Below are 19,497 nucleotides of genomic sequence, written 5' to 3' on the forward strand. Positions count from 1 at the left end.
GGAGGGTGTCTATTTTAAGCAATATTCTAAGAAGTCCTCTTTCAGAAAGTGACATCTGATTGTAATAAACTGAGAGAGTGTGCCAAAAGATTTTAGGGAGGAGTTACTCAGGAAGAGCTGCAAAGGTCCAAAAGGCAGGGATAAGTTTAGAATGAACCAGAAATGGTAATTTAGGTAGTTATTAACTCTAGAACCAGTCCTAATGCAAAAGGGTAAATTAACAACCACAAGAAGATCTATAGCATTTCAGCTAATTTTTATCCAAAGCGTTCATTCATCTTGGACCTGGTCACTGCTTAGAACCCTCAAGCTGTTTCCATCACCATGGCAGGCTAGCTTGTTCACTTGCCAATCGAGTAAAATTGCAGGTCCTTCACAGGTTTTACCAGAAAGCTGGCTGTTAAAATTTTCGTTAATTTTGTAAGCCAATTGAGGCTGTGTAGAAGCTTGAAATCAACCGTGTTGAGAAGATTTATACCATGGAATCAGCAAATACCAGAAATGAGGTTTTGTTTTTTGTGTTTGTTTTAAAAGGTGGTTGCTAAACATTTATCCGTATACTACCACCAAAGAAAGATTCCTGAGAAAATAGGACATGAGCTACATCATTAGATAGAATATAAGGCTACTGGAAGAGAGAATGAGAGAATTACAGTTTGGTGACTGAAATGGGGTAGGTTATCAGAGCTGGAGTGAGGTCCACTTAGAGTAAAATGAATAGAGAATTTGGTTCTCTAAATGGGGGTATGAAGAGGAGTAGAGTCCGAAGAATGAAATGGTAGGTAAGGGGAAATATTATTTTCGGGCTGAAAAAGTTTAGACATGAGTTGTTTCAAACTTTCTTTCTTTTAAAACTGTATTTCCAACTTCTCTCTTTTGAAAGATACCACCTCCTACCTCAGAGAGGAAATAGCAGGAATTGGATTTAAATTCTAATTTCCTATCACCAAACCCACAAACCAAACACATCTGTGCCTTTCACGGCCTCCTTCTGTTCTGACAATGTGGGAGTATCCCTCTACTTGTTTGTCTTATCCCTCCACTTGTGCTGGAGAGTTCATAACATCCTCCCTCTTGATTTATTACTTCCAATTACAATTTCAAAATTCTTACCTTCCTAGAATTCTCTTTTATGCTCTATTCTAAAAACAATTGTGTATCTTGGCATTCATGAAGCCACACATTTCTTGGTTCAACCCCCTCCCAATAAATAGAAATGCCTTTCTTTCCATAGTTATGATTCCTTATGAGAGCCACTTCATCAGAGCATACCCTTCACTCTCTATCCACTTAATGTGCTTTATTTTTTCTAATGACTCATTATTACTTAACATGATAATACATTTTTATAATCTTTTCCTTTGTTTTCTCTTTTCTCTGTTAGAAGTCAAAATCTGTGTTGTTCACTGCTGTAGTCCTATCATCTGCAACAGCCGCATTAAATAGAAGTTTCTACACCGATGAAAAATGTTCTGTGCTGTCCAAAATAGGAGGCATTATATTAGCCACATGATCACTTGGAATCACTATTAATCACTTGAAATCTGACTAATTTAACCCAGGAATTAATTTTGTTTATTTTGGTTTATTTTAATTAATTTTAAATAGCCACATATGGCTGTGTGCTACAGTATTGGACAGCACAGATCTACCACAGCGCCTGTCACATTGGAGGGGTTCAGCAGGGTCTTGTTGAAAATGAAAAAAATGCATGAATGAAAAAATATATATATATGAAAGAATGAAATACCTGCAATCAGTTTATAGTTTATAGATTTGGCTTGGGACTGTCATTTTCCCTTAAAACTATTCAAGCTTTCTGGCATTTTCTGGTAAAAACTAAGCTTTTAGTTACAATTTTTACTTGTTTCCATACTTGAATAGCATGTTACACATAGAATTCCTTTTGTTTCACCACATTCGGCTATCATCTTAGCAAACCACTATATTCCTCAAATTTTGTTTGCTTCCCATGGCTAAAACAAAATTTCTGAGCTATTTATCTTTCTGGACAGGAAACCCTCTCACTTTACCCATTTCTTCTCATGATTTTATTTGTAATTGTTTTAAATATTCTTGTGAAATATTACATAGCAACATAAAACACCCTGCATTCTACAATACAGACTAAGAAATAAGTGGTTAACAATAACATTCAAATTTCATTGTATTTTTCAATGGTCACATTTCACTTCCTCCCTCACCAAAGGTTATAATCATCAAAATTATAATCCCCATGGTTTTAGTTTATTTTTATTATATATGTCACAATAATATACTGTATAGAATTGATTCAGAGTTTTACAACTTTAAATATTGTACTCTACAAATCATTCCACAGATTTTTTTATTGTTTAGTACATTTTTGAGATTTATCTGTGTTTTTATAAATAGCTTTCTTTCATTCTTTCACTGCTGTATAAAATCCATTGTTTTAGTACACCATTCTCCTATTGATGAACATTTCAGTTGTTTTCAAATATTTTTGCTATTGTAACTAAGTCTACTGTAAGGTCTCTTACATACTTTTCTGCGTCATACTAGAGTATCTCTATTGTATACGCATTGTAAAGTACATTCTGGGTTGTGGTTTGGGTCTGGTTAGGTTTTGTTACTCTTCAGTAGTTCTAGATATAGTCCTTTGTTATTAATGCATTAAAAGGATCTTCTCCCAGTTTATTTCAGTGTTCTTATTTGAAAATATATTTCTTTTTAGTGGAAATAAGCATATAAATCAATTTGGATCACCTATTTCCCAAACTCACAAACAATATCAAAAGTCCGTAGACAATTTAGAAACTCATCCCCAAAGCCCACAAAAACTAAAGCCTTTAAGTCAATGATAGTACTATATACTCTTCTAAAACCTAATAAATTGTATTTATATACTTGATCTCTGTAGGTGCTGTTTCTTTTTCTTTTCTTTTCTTTTCTTTTTTTTTTTGAGAGAGAATGCAAAAGAGAGAGCTTGGAGCCAGGGGAGGGGCAGAAGAAGAGGGAGAAGCAAACTACTAGCAGATCATGATGGAGGGCAGAGGCTTAACAAACTGAGCCATCCAGGGGCCCCAAGATGCTGTTTCTTTTTATCTATGTTATTTTCATGGCTTTGAAGAGGCTATGAAATTAATGTGCTACTTTCCTGTTCTTTCATATCCTCATGAAAATATTAAGCAACTTTAGGCTATCTTAAATCATCTCAGTAGCCATGATTCCCTCACATATTCCTTTCCGTAATCAGTGTAAACATACTGATAGTCTTCCAGTAATTTTGGAAAACATATTTGTTTATTCTTACTGGCTTTATCTATAGTTTGGCTGATTTATTTTATAATAATTTAAATAGGCCCAGTAATAGTTAGAAGTCTACATTCTTTTCACAAAGATTTTAAAAGGTCTGAGAATGGGAAATACTTCATAAACTGTTAGAATACTAAAATATAATTACTTACTTTTCCCAATTTTTACCCCATAATATAACAGATTTCAAACTTATTTGAAGTTATGATTCAAATACAAATCATGTCATATTCTATCTAGTTAGCTTCCAAACCCTAAACAGGTTAAACATAGCTAATGAAGAGCACAGAATACAAATGCAAACCATCAAGTAAGGCAGCGAATAGGAATCAGAGTCAGCATCCTGGCCAAGGTCAGTAATCAGAGATTTGATCTTAACGGAGCAGAGGAATGACCAACCACGACTGAGACTAAAGATCTAAAATGTCTAAACCACATTGCCAATTATATTGGTTCTTCTTTGTTGCAGATAAGAAAACTCAGTTTAAGCAAAAATGAAAACAAACCAAAAAAAAACACAAAAAGAAAGAATACAACATAAAATGGAGTATTTATGGGATCAGGAAATATTAGTAGTCCATCCATAACAGAAGCAGGAATACAAGTACTTAGGTGCCATCAACATTCTTGCTGTCTTGGCCTCAAGTACTCTTTTCATACTCATTCTAGTTTTCTTTTACAACCTGACTTCTTCTGTGTTTCAGAAATCTCTGCTGACACCTCCTGAGATTTACATTGTAGAGCTTCAGCTATCAAAGTGATGCTGACTCTTTCTCAAATTTGATTCCAGTTATCTCGGGGGGTATTTTAATTAACCTTACTTGACCAAGTGCCTATTTGACCCTTTCAATCATTGCAGGGAAGTCAGGATATTGTTATTGTACTAGCATAAGTCTGTTCTCTATTCCTGCCCACAGTTATGGCCAGGGGTGAGGCTACTATCTATTATCATAAGCTGCCCTCACTATAATGTTGCCAGTGGTGGGGTAGGGGAGAAGATAGGGAAATAAGTCTAATCAGACATCCGCAGAGGCTTTGTTCTAAAAATGTCAAGCAGACTAAGAGGTTGTGGTTCTACGTGGAAGAATATTTTGGCAATCATGCAGAAATGTTTCTGACAATTCTAGTTTTTCCAATAGAGAGCAAAGCTATGTTGTATGGTAGAAAGCATTTTATCAATAAAAGTGATTATGGAGAAACTATAATAAGTGTTATATAGGAAGGATTTGGAAAATCTAAGAGACTGGACTGAATTGTCTTCTAAGATCCACTTTAGTATTTGATAATGCTTGATTCATTTCATTTTAGCCATTCACTGATTCCTTTAGCAGTTTTTAACTTTTACCTTGTTTGTCACTGTGCTACTTGTTTAGGATACAAAAGAATAAGACATACTCTGTGCCTTCAAGGTACTCACCAATTTGATATATATTAGATATTATTTAGTAACACCAAGGAATTTTATCACAAGGTCTAAAAGTTACATGTCCATGAGACAGTAAAAATATTCCTTGGTCTATTCCTGCCACCCCTTGCCTCTTTACCACACATTCCATATTCTAGTGATACCAGTCATCAAAACGAGACATACACTTCTGTGCTATCATTCCCTTTCACATTCTTTTTACTCTCCTTTTCCTTAGGCATCTAATATGATGTCTCCTTTTACTTCTCACCACAAAACAAATTTACTTATGTCTCCCTATACTTTATTATTACTTAAGTATCATATTGTACTTATCGCAGAGTTTCTTAAATAATTGTGCACGTGTTTTGTTTTGTTTTTCTGCACTGAATTACGAGATGTGAGAGGGGAAGAATATTGTCTTATTTTTCATAATCAAAGTGCAACAGAGCAAAAACTCAAAAAACTGATTGTAACAAGATGAGGATAGTGAATAGGGGGAATTTTTGAATGATCTTAAAAATCAAAGTTAGAGTTATTTTTCATAAAACAAAACAAAATACTTATTAACATATTTATAAAGAGTTTAAAACAACATTTGCTCATAAAGTAGCATAATCTTGCCTTAAACATAGAGAAGATTTATATTTATGATAAACTATAGGTCAATATTCCAATCAGATTCTAGGAAAAACATTTCAGTTTTCAATATGCAATTATTATGATCATTCTTTTTTTACTGAAGTATAATTAACATAAAATGTAATATTAGTTATAGGTATACCACATATTGATTCAGCAGTTTTGTACATTACTCATTGCTTACCATGGTAAGTGTAGTCACCATCTGTCATCCTATACTGGTATTACAGTATTACTGACTATATTCCCCATGCTGCATTTTTCATCTCTGTGACGTATTTGTATGGGGAATCTAAAAAACAAAATGAACAGAGAAACAAAAACGAAAAGCCACACTCTTAAAAACAGAAAACAAACTGTATTTCAGAGGTTGCCAGAGGTGAGGGGGGTAAGGGGGGGTAGGTGAGGCAATGGGTGAAATAGATAAAGGGGATTAATAGGTACAAGCTTCCAGTTTGGGAATAAATAAGTCACAGAGATGCAATCATTATGTTCATTCCTGACAACCATTTTCAAAGTTATTTCGAGAAACAATGAAAAAAAGTTTGTCAGATAAAGATCAGCCATAAAGACAGATCATCATACTGAACATGCATTTATCAAATATTGACTTTCATTTTAACCCAAGTTCCAAAATTTTAAAAGTCCTATTGTAGAAAATTTATAATACCATAACAGTAGTAGAAAAAAGAACAAATCCTGCCTCGTGTGTTGATTTCTCAAAGAACATCTTTTTACAAGGCATTTTTCCACATCTTTCTCACATATACCTATAATAATTTTTTATAAATCTTTAAACTCTATCCTCTGATTCTTAATCTCTTCTCTCTTTCTTAAATGAAGTTCTATTGACTTTATATTATGTTCGTATTACATCCAATAGATTAGAGTTAAGATTGTTAAATATTATGTCTCATGGTTTTCTAAAGCCAAATACATCTTCAGAAAGATTAGATATAATCTTTCTCTACAAATCAAATTAGATCTGAAAAAGTCCGTTTCCACATATATATTCACAAAGTAATCTCATACCGTATTCTGAATTTATCTAAGAGATGAGCCTTTCGCCTTCTGGTAATTACTTGAGACATAAAGAATGACAAGCAAGTCAAATCAGCTTTTATGATGTTAAATTATTTCATAGGTCAATATCATGTACTATGTTACTATTTCACCTCTAAGTCATATCAAATGATTTTACAGTGAGTGTCCTGAGAAACATTTACATTTGCTGACAAAATATAAAGTACTTAGGTCATTTATACTCAAGGGCTACTTTATGCCTGAAATGTAAAATAACAAATTCTTATAAATTTGAAACTTTAAAATTCTTATGGAAGAAATACTTTAATTAGAAAATACTATGCCAGGGGTGCCTGGGTGGCTCAGTCTGTTAAGTGTCTGCCTTGGACTCCCGTCATGATCCCAGGGTCCTGGGATTGAGCACCATGTCAGGCTCCCTGCTCAGCAGGGAACCTGTTTCTCTGTCTCTCTGCCCCCCTCCCCTCACTGTTGCTCTCTCTCATTGTCTTTTTCTCAAATAAATAAATAAAATCTTAAAAAAAAAAGAAAAAGAAAAAGAAAATACTATGCCATTTTACTATGAGACAGCCTTTGCTCTTGAAGAAATGTGCCTTTTCATTTTACTTTTTCTAGAATGTCAACTGTTTATTGAACACTTCTGCCTATTTCTGATAGAGATTTTAGAGAATATAAGAAAATTTTGAAAAAAAAAAGAAAATTTTGAGACATAGCCCCTGCAGTCCAAAAGTTTCAATTTATTTAGAGATATTACTACTAACTTCATGAAATAGCTAGCAGAGTCTTGACACAAAGAAAACAAAAATGATAGCTTGAACTTAAAACATACCTTATTTGCCTTTACTTTCACAACAACCTATGAGGTAGGTAGGATTACTGGCCCTGTTTTGTAAAGGAGACTTGAAATCAGAGAGGTTAAGCACTTGCCAGTGTCTTGTACCTGGACAGTGTAGAACTGGATTTAGCTCTGCAATTTATCACCATGCTATGCTGCTACAGAGAGACCAGGGAAGCAGTATAAGCAGTGTTCATAGGGTGAAATAAAAGTAGGAAAAGAGTTCTCAGGACATTTCAATGTGTTATTGTGTATAGTAACTCTTTAAAATAAGAACAAAATGTGCAATATTTTCCAATTATTTGTTAAATGTAAACCTGATTTTAACAGAATCCGGGGAAGATTACAAAGTTTCTGTTTGAGACTATAGAATTAGGCTCAAAATCAAATATATTAAAAAGCTTAATTGTAAAAAAAAAAAAAAAAACAGCTAGAGGAAACTTTATAAAAAATGAGAAAGGTCTCTCAGCATAACACCAAAAAATACATAAGGTTCTAGAGTTATGACTCCATAAAAATGTAAAGCTATCCAACTATTTTTTTTAAAAAAATCTCTCAAATCAGGAAGAAAGTCTTAAAATGTGGGTAACAAAATGTTCCTGGCTTAATATATAAAAAGTTACAAAAAAAAATTGGTGAGAAAAAGATGAAATGTTCAAGCAGAAAGAATGAGCAAAGAACTTGGAACTGACAGTCCCTAGACACACACGCACACAGCTGGGGGAAAGAGAGCAAATTGATATAGAACAAGTATTTAGTCTTCAGTAATTAATATGATAAAACTTTTTTGCAGAAGTTATGATACAGTAAAGTAATAGAAGAATCAATTTATCACATAGCAAAAGGTAATACAGACATGCAAACTGCAAAAGAATGTCTACATTGTGAATGGATATATTACCTGAATAATATAGGGGAGAGGAAATAATATATAGTAGTAATAATCTACATTTCTCTTTAATAAAGGAAACCACAATTTTAATTTAAAAAGGGACCTCTTTTAATCAGGGAACCATACTTAATGAAATAGAAAATGTAAAGAAAAATCACTTTTACCTAGAAATTATTTTTATTCAGGTAACCATGTTATAAATCATTTATCTTTATTAGTCATTTAAACTAGAGGATGTAGATTTGTAACATACAGAACCAAAGAACCTATTTGTTAACAAAAGTAAGCTTAAATTTGAGATTGACTCACTGTTATAGTTAGATTATATGTACTGTTTGCTGTAATTCCACGTAAAAAGATAAACACCTTGTAAAATTTTTTTCTTTCCCACCTGAAATGTAAACTTTGTTTTTCAACAGTTTTGGTATAAATATGCTAAATAAATACAGATATATTTATTTATAAATATAGATACATTTATTTATAAATATAGATACATTTGTTTATAAATATAGATAATTATGAATGTATAACCACATTAATGTATATATTATGAATAATGGTAAATTTCCTGCTGAACTGGTGGGATAGGACCACTAAGTTGGAATTTAGTTGATTTAGAGGAAAATTTTAAGTGTGGTATTCTTTACACAGCTCAGTTTGTAGACTAAGATCCAGGCTTTCTACATCAATAGAAGTATATTGCTAGTGGAAAAAGTTACTTTAATGAAACTATGTTTTACTTAGGAATGGCAGTAATGTATTTCTTCAACCCTAATGTTAGTATTAACTTTTCACGCCCTTCCCCACCCCTCCCCCCACACACACCAATACAACATTAGTAAGTGTACATACCAGTAAGGGCTCTTCTTCCTAATTTTACACACCCTAGGATCCTCAGTAACAAAGAAACAAATCTCTTTTGAAAAACAATTCTGGTAACTCATTTAAGAAGGACTGAACCTAGCAATAAGGAACACATTATCTCCGTGCTGTTTCTATCTATAATTCATTTATGATGCTTTGCTAAGAAAAACCGTAAAATATTTTGGAAAATTGTTTGCCTTTTCCTATTGATTTAATTACTGTTTTAAAGATATCAACAAGCAGCTCCCTTGAAATTTTTCAAATTTATTGTCTATTAAGGAACTAAATGTTAAGACAGCTCAGTTACATTGACTAATATGGTATTAAGGTACATAAAATATGACCTTTCCACAGGTTTATTTATTGCCTTTATAAGAAAGACTGATATTATCAACTATTCAGAGGTTATATTTGAATAATGAAGAAACTACTCAGTGTGAGTTAACCCTTGCTTAGAAATTTTAACAACACTCACCAAGATCTGTTTATTCTTCTAATGCAAAACTGTTCATTCTGCCTGTTATTTTTATGAACCTGGTAGGGTTTAAAGGTTGGATAATCTGAGAGGAATCCCGAGTATTCACATAGGAGATACTTTAAAAATTCTGTTGAGAACTCTTACCTAGTGCTGATTTTTCTGCTTTTGCAAAAGAATTATCCATACATTGGCATGGAGCCTCCAGAGTATATCTGATTTTTGTTTATCCAGATTCCCTAAATGATCTTCCCCATGCAACTACTGCATTAATGCAAAACATATGTTACTAAATAAGAAAGAATTCTAGTTCATACGAGCTACCAAGTTAAAATTTAATAAAAACCGAAAGACTAACTCTTCCTTAAATATGACCTCAGCAAAAGGTCATTTTTTTTTTAGCTCCTATAGGTCTTCAAACACTAAATTGAAAACAGGGAATGCACTGCTGCCACTCACCCCTTCACCCACTACTCACTCAGTGTGCCTCTTCCTGGGTTCTTTACCAGAGCCCAGTAAGTCATCTAAAGGGAAGGAAAATATGAGACTAAAACTAATCAGAAAATAACGAATAGAGTGAAACTTGACAATGAAGCTTTATTTCCCTCTAACTACAGCTTTAAGCTGTTAGTTGAAAAAATTTAATAAAATACTGAGGTTTCCTATTACATGTTTCATCCTAAACAGTAATGTACCTTAACAGCTTCCCACTCCATGACTGGCCAATAATTCAACACAAGTGATTTCTTTGTATGAAAAGGTATACTTTCCTATGCTTCTGAAAAAGAAAATCAAAATGGATGTCACTGTGAGGTTATCATTATGCAATGGGGAGAAGAAGTAAGTAATTCTTTTATTAATGCTTCCATTTTTGAAAGATTTTAAAGTGTAAACATTTGGATATTTTAAATTACTGTGATTTAGCAAAGATCTCAGTACAAGCATTACTAATTTATATTTTCTAGGAATTATATAATTTTCACTACTAAATGATTTAAATTGTTAATGTTCAGTAGAGATATCAGAATTCATCCAGTGGTACAGCTCTTGAAAAATATTAAATCACACTGGAAAATTAAGCTTTCCACTAATTTCCTTTCCTATTGTGTTCTTAAATTATCAGTTAAGAGAAACAGTTTTTGTCTGCTACAAGACAAACCAAAGATATAAATATAAATAAATAAATAAATAATAGCACCCAGTAAGAAATTTGTGCTTAGCGAAATAACAAATAGAGTGCAAATATGTAACCATCTGGAGAATAAGAAAATCAAAAGTAAGAAGCAGCATTCAGAATTTATTACAAAGAAATTATGCCAAGAGCTTCTTACTGCAGTTTTCTATGGAAATGTTCAAATTAGTGGATAAAGAAATTATATACAACATATTTGGGCCCCAGTGATATCATTTTATACATAATCTCATGGCATAATATTTGCTAAGTAATCTAAATTAGCTTGGCTATAAATGCTGTCATACTGATTGAAAATTTGCTATCACACCACAAACAGCCAGTCATAATAAATGACACAGTTTGGTGGAATTGTCTAGAGCCAGAGGGATATAATATTGGGTCATCTTTGACACCATTTATAAAATGCAAAGAAATTAATAAATCTAAAAGCAGTTGAAATACCAGATACAGAATAGAGGACAGAAAAGAGAGGAGACATAATGAAAACTAAATAGGTCAAATAAACCAGCAGAAGTTCATCATTACTTTAAGGAGGGATGTAAAGTGGGATCCAGAATGGTTCCCATCATCATCAGAAGTATAGTTTTGACAATTCCACTTCCATTTGCTACTTCAGAATCTAGATGGAGAAGGAATAGAAAGAAGAGGGGGAAAAAAAATGTTCTTTCCCACTGTCTCAATCAACCCTCAGAATGTCCACTAAATATGAGCATTTCAGAAATCAAATGCCATTACTAGTTGGCATTTCCCTCCTGCATCTTTGTTTGCAGAAATTGTTTTCTCTTTGAAGCCACAGTGCCTGGCATGTATTAAGTAGTCAGAAATATTTCTTGAATTGTTGAAGTCTGTGTGACAGATCATCTGCAGAATCTTAGTTTGAGGTGGTGATAATGGAGTAGAAAGGAAATTTCTGGCCTTTTTTCTGGAGCTGTACTGTCCTACGCTAAAGACACTAGCCATACTAAATTTTAAAATGAAAAATTCTCTTCTTTGGCTATACTGGCTACCTTCAAGGACTCATAACCACATGTAGCTAATGGCCACTGCATTCTGGCACAGTTCTTTCACTGTAGAGAAGTGTTTCAGACAACATTGTTCTAGAGCATGTCAGTAGCATACGATAATTTTCCATACATATTTTCTAAACTGCATATTCATTTATTCACTCAGAAAATATTTATTGAATGTACATTATAGACTAGGCACCAAAGACACAAAAATAAGACCCCCTTTTAACCATTTATAATCTTTAGTGGAAAGACATTAGTGAATAGGTAGTCACAATCCAGTGCCATGCCAGAGATTTAATTGGAGGAGCACATGATTTAAGGTAAAAAATGATCAAGAAGAAGACTACTAATCAAGGAATTTTTAAAATTAAGCCAGAGGAAGTAAAAATGGAGAAGAAAAGAAAGAACCAAAGGTATTTAATAGGCACAAATCACATTATTTGGTAAGAAATTGGATGTGGTAACAGAGAAGGAGTCGTCTAGCATAACTCCCGTTTCTGGCATGAGAGAATGAATAGATGGCAATGCCATTATCTTCATTTGGGTCTATGTGAGGAAGAACTGGTAGGATTTAGAGGAAAAAATGACTATTTTAAATTTATATATGAGTGCTTTTTAATGTTATATGTGTGTCTAATATTCATGAGAAAATTTGAGATGAGCTAGAGTTTTCAGTATTATCATTTTGGAGCTGATTATTTGATGAGGTCTCACAACAACAAAGAAAGGAATCTTGACAATGAAAGCCAAGAAATTAGTAACATTAACAATTTCTAGAAAATTAGCAGGGAAAACAGGAATGAATGGGGTCATGGAAACCAAGAGTTTCAAGAAGGAGTAAACAACCTAAAGAGCTTTAAAAAGTTACATAATAAGATAAAAACTAGGGGGAAAAGTCCATTTAATGTGGCAATAGGGCATGGGTGGCCTGAAATGACAGTAGCAGAATTTAGATAGCAAGAAACCCGGGAGTGAATGAATGGGGAAGAAGAAAGGCATGAATAGACCACTCTTTACAGAAAATGAACAGATACAGGATGGAAAGAGCTGTACATGAAATGGTATATAGATACAAGAGGGAATATTCATTTGTTTGCTAGTTCTATTGTGGAAAAGGCTTGAGTGTTTAGTTTAAAAGTTGCCATGTCCATAGGCTATGCATATAATGGGTTCATTTTAGCTTGTTTGGATTAATTGCAGCTTATCTCCAGAGCTATTGACCCTTGGCCAACACTATGGAATGCATTAACTAAGGATAAATGATGGTTTGAAACCATGGTTCTGTGAGTTGTTTCAAAGTAGCATATATCATCAGCCTGCCAGCACTGTTTAGTAATAATAATTGGATTTATAATTGCATCTAATTTCGATAGAGCCTGGGAGAGGGGAGCTTTCAAAGTAAAAGCTGGAAGCATAGCTAGAATATGTCTATATGAGGAGTTCGTTATAAGAGATCTCCACCATGAGCAGATTTGGGCTTCCTGCTACAGCAGTAGTGGTTACAGACCTGTCTGTACAGACCAAGAACACCTGTATGACTCAGAGGTGGGAGAATAAAGAAATCTGTGCCTGAGATCTCTGGACACTTTTCCGTGCATATCTTCTGTTGTTTCTGTGCTATATCCTTTGCCTGTAATAAAATTGTTTTGCAAACACAAACTGAGTAAACGGAGTTCTGGAGTTCCTTAAGTGCTGGAACACTAGAGGTGATTAACACATAATTAACACTGGCTAACATAGAATACTCTGCCTTCTTCAGTCTCTCAGAGAATTTGTCGCAAGTGTGATTTGGGGGCTCAACAATTACAATTCCTGGGGCGCCTGGGTGGCACAGTGGTTAAGCGTCTGCCTTTGGCTCAGGGCGTGATCCCGGCGTTATGGGATCGAGCCCCACATCAGGCTCCTCCGCTATGAGCCTGCTTCTTCCTCTCCCACTCCCCCTACTTGTGTTCCCTCTCTCGCTGGCTGTCTCTATCTCTGTCGAATAAATAAATCTTTAAAAAAAAAAAAAAAAACAATTACAATTCCTGAGGATAGTTTTCTATTCAAGGAAAAAAATTATAGTTTCACTTCCACAAAACACATTTAAAAGAAAAATAATTGTCCTGTTTGTCCATGAAACATCTTACTAACCATCAGCGATATTTAGTTTACCTATAAATAACTGACTTTCATGCAAAGTATTTCATTAGCTTATTAAAAGAAGCAGTCCATTTTAGGTGCTCATGCCCTCTTGTTTGTATTCTTCCACTGCCTTTTTAACCATTTCTTCACCCCTCCACCTTCACCATGTGATTTCACATGCCCAGGCATCTCATCCACTTCGTTGGCTGTGGTTAAATTCAAAGTTTTTTCCAGCATCCTAATGGTAGATTAAATCCCTTCATTTCACACTGATAGGTCTTTTAATTATCCCTGCTCACATCCTATAAGTACCCAGGAAAAGAGGCCAGATGGTAATGTTCGTAGATACAGACTAAGGTGAAATAGAGTGACAGAGTGATGAAAGTAGATTATCAGTTTAATCAAGTGCCAAGGAACATATCTTTTAAGTCAGTAAAATATGGGATTAAGTTCCAGATGGGCTCCTTACCAGTTATATGACCTTGAGAACACTACTTCATGTATTTGAGCATCAGTCTCCTCCACTGGAAAATGGTGAAAACAGTAAGGTCTCAAAGCGTTGTGAGGAAATATATAAGTATATGTATGTCACATATGTATGCAAACTGTTTAGTCCACTGACCAGCATATAATAAGTGCTTAATAAATAGCCATGATTTAAATTTAGTGAATGAGAGTTCACTAACAAATTATATATTCATGAATACAATACTTAACCTATCCAAATCTCTCTATATCTCAGTTTTCTAATGTAAGGGTAAAATTAAGTTTACCTAACTGAATTTCTGTGAACATTGAGAGACTGAATATACAGATGGACAAGAGCCAAACCATATGTAAAAACAGAATTCTAACCCACCTCTACACCAACCAGCCCAGGAAGCCAAACCACAGCCTCTGTAGTAATCAGCCCGGAACAATCAGGACTTTGTCAGTTACTGCCAGCTTCCCTAATGTTTGCCTGTATTTCCAACTCAGGACCAACCAGAGAAAGCCAAATAAGCTCCTCAAACCAATCATGTGGGATGTCCTGCTGCTGGTTAGCCCATCTCCAGCTTCCCAATGTCAACAGACTCCAGTCAGAGCATACCTAAAGTCTTCGCTCTCCTTTTTCTGTTTTTCCTCACTTGAAAACTTTCACTCCCTTGTCTCCCTTGAGTTTCAGCTCTACACAAATGATGGTGGCTGACTCCCTTGCTAGTGCGAGCTCTGAACAAATAGCCTCCGTTTATTTCCCTTTGGGTGGTTTTTGTATCCATAGCATTATAACTGAGGTTAAAAGTTCAGCACCAATTTTGAAATTCCATATATTTTTGTTAGTGTTATTATTGTGCAGAAAACAGACATCATGATCATTAAGGCTCACCCATTCAACCATCTGCTTGTGGATGTACTACTTTTCCACCAGGCACATAATCCAAAAGCTTATGATCAGTCCAGTTCTCTCTCTTACATCATTACCACAACACAAATTCTTCACCTACTTTGAGTATTCCAGCTGCCTAATCTCCCTGCCTTTCCTTTCTTACCGTACATCTTCTGCTTTCCGATTTGTCTGAATTCCAATGTCTAGCATTTTAGCAATTCTTTAGTCAATATTCTCAGTACCCTTAAGTTTCATATGCCTAGGTAAACTCTGGGTAGACAAATATTGTTTTTATTTTTTCCCCATAAACACTCCTTCTTTTAAAAGAAGGAGGGTTCCTTTATTTTGAGAAATTGTTTGCGCACTCCATGTACATGGTTGCTGCATCTACAACAGATTGCTGTCAATCCTATTAGTCCTATCCCCAACATGAATGCTTTAGGGACAGTCAGATGAACGAGCTGGGGTCAAGGAGTCTCATCCAGGGCATTTCTAGATTTTCTTATTAGGTACAAGGTTGGGAATTTATGAGTCCAGAGCTCTTGTAAATCATAGTTCTAGCTTAGTAGAATAAACCTGTGAGAATGAAGTCCATAGTTGAAAGGAAAAGGAAAGTATATGCAGGCATCATTCACTGCCATAGGGAATAGAGAAGAAAGAACAAACTCTGAAGATGTAGTGACAGGTTAGTTGAGTCTGAGGTGATGTTGAACCTGAGGCAAGAGCAGAAGAGAGAAGGCTGAATTGTGTATAAGAGCTGTGGCTGTTACCAACGTAATGGGACTTCACCCAGGTGAATCAGTAAATTAATGTTATCAAAATTCATAGTTTTGATAGTTCTGGAAATTAGCTAGATATGATTAGTAATAAAATCTTAAGAATGCAATAATAAAATGAGAAGTATTATATATTCAGGATAGAAATGCACTAGTCTCACATATACATGTCTAGAGTATAATTCAAAGTAAAACAACAGTTCAAAATCCTTTAGGTTGTTGGATATTTGGATGTGTCTAACAATTAGCCATTTGTCTTTGAGTTCTTAACTTTGCTAGGTGGTGTCCTAAACCCTTTTTGCCAGGTAGTACCAACAAATGACTTGGGGTGGGGGAGGACTGGGAGGGATGTTATGTAGTTAGGCATGAGTGAGGAGGGATAAAGCAGTGCTGGCCACCCTTGAGGATTAACAACCACACCTTCAGAGACACCTTTAAGGGCCAGCAGAACAGGAAAGGCCTAGCCACAGACCTGGCTCAAAAGCCACAAGGTACTTCTTAATGCTGAGCACACGCACAAAGGGTGAAACTTGCCCTTAAGTACCTTTAAGGTCACAAAAGCTCATTAGACACTTATAAATATACAGTACATAAATGAATACAATTATAACAAAATGCGTCATGGGTAGCGCTTGTGCAGGAGCCAAAATGTTATATAACCACCAGCTGTCAATCAAAAATGTCAATCAAAGCCAAATTTACATATGCAAAAAGTAGGCTTAAAAGGATGCCTCTAGAGCTTCTGGGTGCCTTTGCTACTCTTGTTCAAGCAGTGGCATCCTTTCACTCTTGAAAGTGTACCATACTTAACTACTCAAATAAACTCCCCGTTGTGGTCTTGGGACAAGAACCGAGCTACCCAGTAACAGGGATATCTCTAGAAAGCTACACTTGGGTCAAGATGTCCAGACAGATCATACAATAGTAAGTAGGCCTGGGAAGTTACCAGGCCAATTCACAAATATTTATTGAGCATTCAATGTCAAGAAAGAAACAGAAAATGCTGTGAATTGGAAGTGAGGAGACGGTCTCCTGAGTCTGACGCTTGCTAACTCGGACCTTGGTTAAGTCATATATCAGCTGTATGCCTCATTTCCTCATCTGCAGAAAGGAAGTGTTATTGTGGGTCATCTTATTTGGGGTGCTATAGAACAAATAAAATTCCCAGCCTCTGCCCTAAGTAGGTGTGCAGTATTTGGGAAGACATTTGAAAGATAAAATACTAAAAGAAAAATAGCAATTCAAAATAATAATACATGAACCACCACAAGGAGGCCTTATAAGCAAAATAAAAGGTAGAAATAATTATTAAAAGAATAAGGGCCTAGGGATGCAGTTCTAGACAACGTGAAGTACAGCTGGGCGGCCAGTGGAGGGAGACTTTACATCCCTCACCCAAGGCATAGGGTTTTTTCTCAAACTCGCGGACTGATAGCGTCGCCTCAGCCTCCCGGAAAGGATTGATTAAGGAATTGACCCGAATGGGGTGTAACTCTGGGCACAGGCGGCCCAGGGTACTCGGGTCTGGATGCTGCCCGCGGGAGCCGGGAGCCGTGCAGGCGGCGGGAGGAGTGTGCAGCTCCGACTCACCGGCTCCGCCCGTCTCCCAGCGCCGCTCCTGCCCACCCCGCCGGCTCCGCGGCGCCGGCGGCCGAGGCCCTCCGGGTCGGTTACCCGGTGTCCAAGCAACAGCGAAGCGGAGGCAGCCCGCCCCGGACTTCTGGGCTCGCGCCCCTAGGGCCTCCCGGGCAGTCGTGTGCCTGCCCTGTGTTTCCGCCCCAGACCATTTCGTCTGGAAGCTCTGAGCGCCAGGCCTCCTGTGTGCAGCCACCTCGGCGCTCTTTCCCTTTTGTAAGCAACACGCCCCGCCAAACTCCTTTTCCTCTTTACTAAAGAGGGAGGGGTGGGCACCAGTCTATGCCTTTCCTACAGTAGTTATTACGAGAATTAGAGCATCACAGACTTATTAAATTCGAAGACAGCAGAACTTTGTTTCTTGCTTTCAAAAGTTGGTTTCTGGTATCCTCAGTATCATTTCTACAAAAGGGGACCCTTCCAGCGTCTGTTTTCTTGCCCCTCTGGTACAACGCAAGAAAGACTGCAAGTGCTAAGCTCCTTTGGTTTGGTTTGGTTGTTGCTCCTAAGGTGACCTTAGTATTGAAAAACCTGAACAAAATATTAGGGAGAAAAGGAAAACTTTTCTTTGTGTCTGGAGCTTGAGGTAGGGAAAGTGATGAATTCAAGCTATTTGTGTAAGGGTCTGTTTTTAATAAAAACCAATTTTTGAAGTGTGGTAGGTCCATCTCACAAAATATTAAGTTGTACAAAATATGTGCCTGAACTTTGTTTCCTCTTCAATGAGTATATTTGTGACCTGAAATAGGCTTTAAAGACACTGGGGCGTCATCATCAGTCTTCTTGAACGAAATCAACCACTAGATGATAAACTAAAGAGAGTTAAAAACATAATATCAGAATAAGAATTAGTATTCCCACACAAGTCATATTTCCAGGCAACACTGGGAACAGGCAAAGGCCTGCCAAGGTTAAATAATAAAAATCTATTACTTTAAGAGTCAATTCAATTAGTGATCCTTTACAATGGTGGGAAATCAGCAAGGCCATACCTGGAACAAGATCATTCCAGCCAAAGAATTAAAAAAAGGAAGAGCTCTTAATCTTAAATTAATAAATGCAGAAGTAGAGCTCTTTTTGTAATTAAAAAATGGATTCCAGAATGCACTCTCCACTTTCCCATCTCCTTCCATTAATTATTTAAATTTGACATGTTTAACAATACAATGTTAAATTTAATCCAAAGGAATCATTTGCATACCAGGGAATATATATTCATGAGGGTTCAAAGTATCTAAATGATTATATTAAAACAATACCTAGATTTTTCTCCCAAAACAAAATTTTACCTACTAGAAACCTCCTCATTCTTAACAATTTTCTCTTTACTGATTAGAACTCATTGATAATTGCTATACACCTATTATAGACAGAATTCTGAGATAAATCCCAAGGACCCTACCTCCTAGTATACATTCCCTGCCTAACGCTCTGGACTTTTATTCTTTTCATTAGCTTGCTGTATGGTACAGTTGCCTTTGAAAAAGGAAACTATCAAAAAAATAAACGGTAAAATATAAATAAAGAAATAAAAAGGGATACCATCCAGGGTGACTTGGATCTGATTGGGTGAACCATTAAAAGGAACTGGCCTCTCCCTGGGGTCAGAGAGTTGAAACATCGGAGGGATCTGACACCCGGGATCTTCTCCATTATCAGCTTTAAAGATTGAGGGACCATGTGGCAAGGAATGCAAGGAACCTCTAAGAGCTGAGAATGACCCCAGCTGACAGCCAGCAAGGAAATGGGGACCTCAGTCCTATAACTTTAAGGAACTACATCCTGCCAACAAGCCAAATAGACGTGGAAAAAGAATGTGCTCCAGATGAGAATGCATCCTGCCAAAACCTTGAATTTGACCTATAAGTCCCTGAGCAGGCAACCCAGTCAACCTCTCCTGGATTTTTGACCTACAGAATTGTGAGCTAATAAATGGA

At 35.9% G+C, this 19,497-nt stretch overlaps 1 pseudogene; it reads right to left on the bottom strand.

Annotated features, from left to right (window-relative positions):
• Window positions 1-5,556, bottom strand: part of LOC117795943 — a 19,792-nt pseudogene extending 14,236 nt beyond the window's left edge.
• Window positions 5,557-19,497: the final 13,941 nt, after the last annotated feature.

This window comes from Ailuropoda melanoleuca, chromosome 14 (genome assembly GCF_002007445.2).
Source record: "Ailuropoda melanoleuca isolate Jingjing chromosome 14, ASM200744v2, whole genome shotgun sequence".
In the NCBI taxonomy this organism is placed as follows: Eukaryota; Metazoa; Chordata; class Mammalia; order Carnivora; family Ursidae; genus Ailuropoda; species Ailuropoda melanoleuca.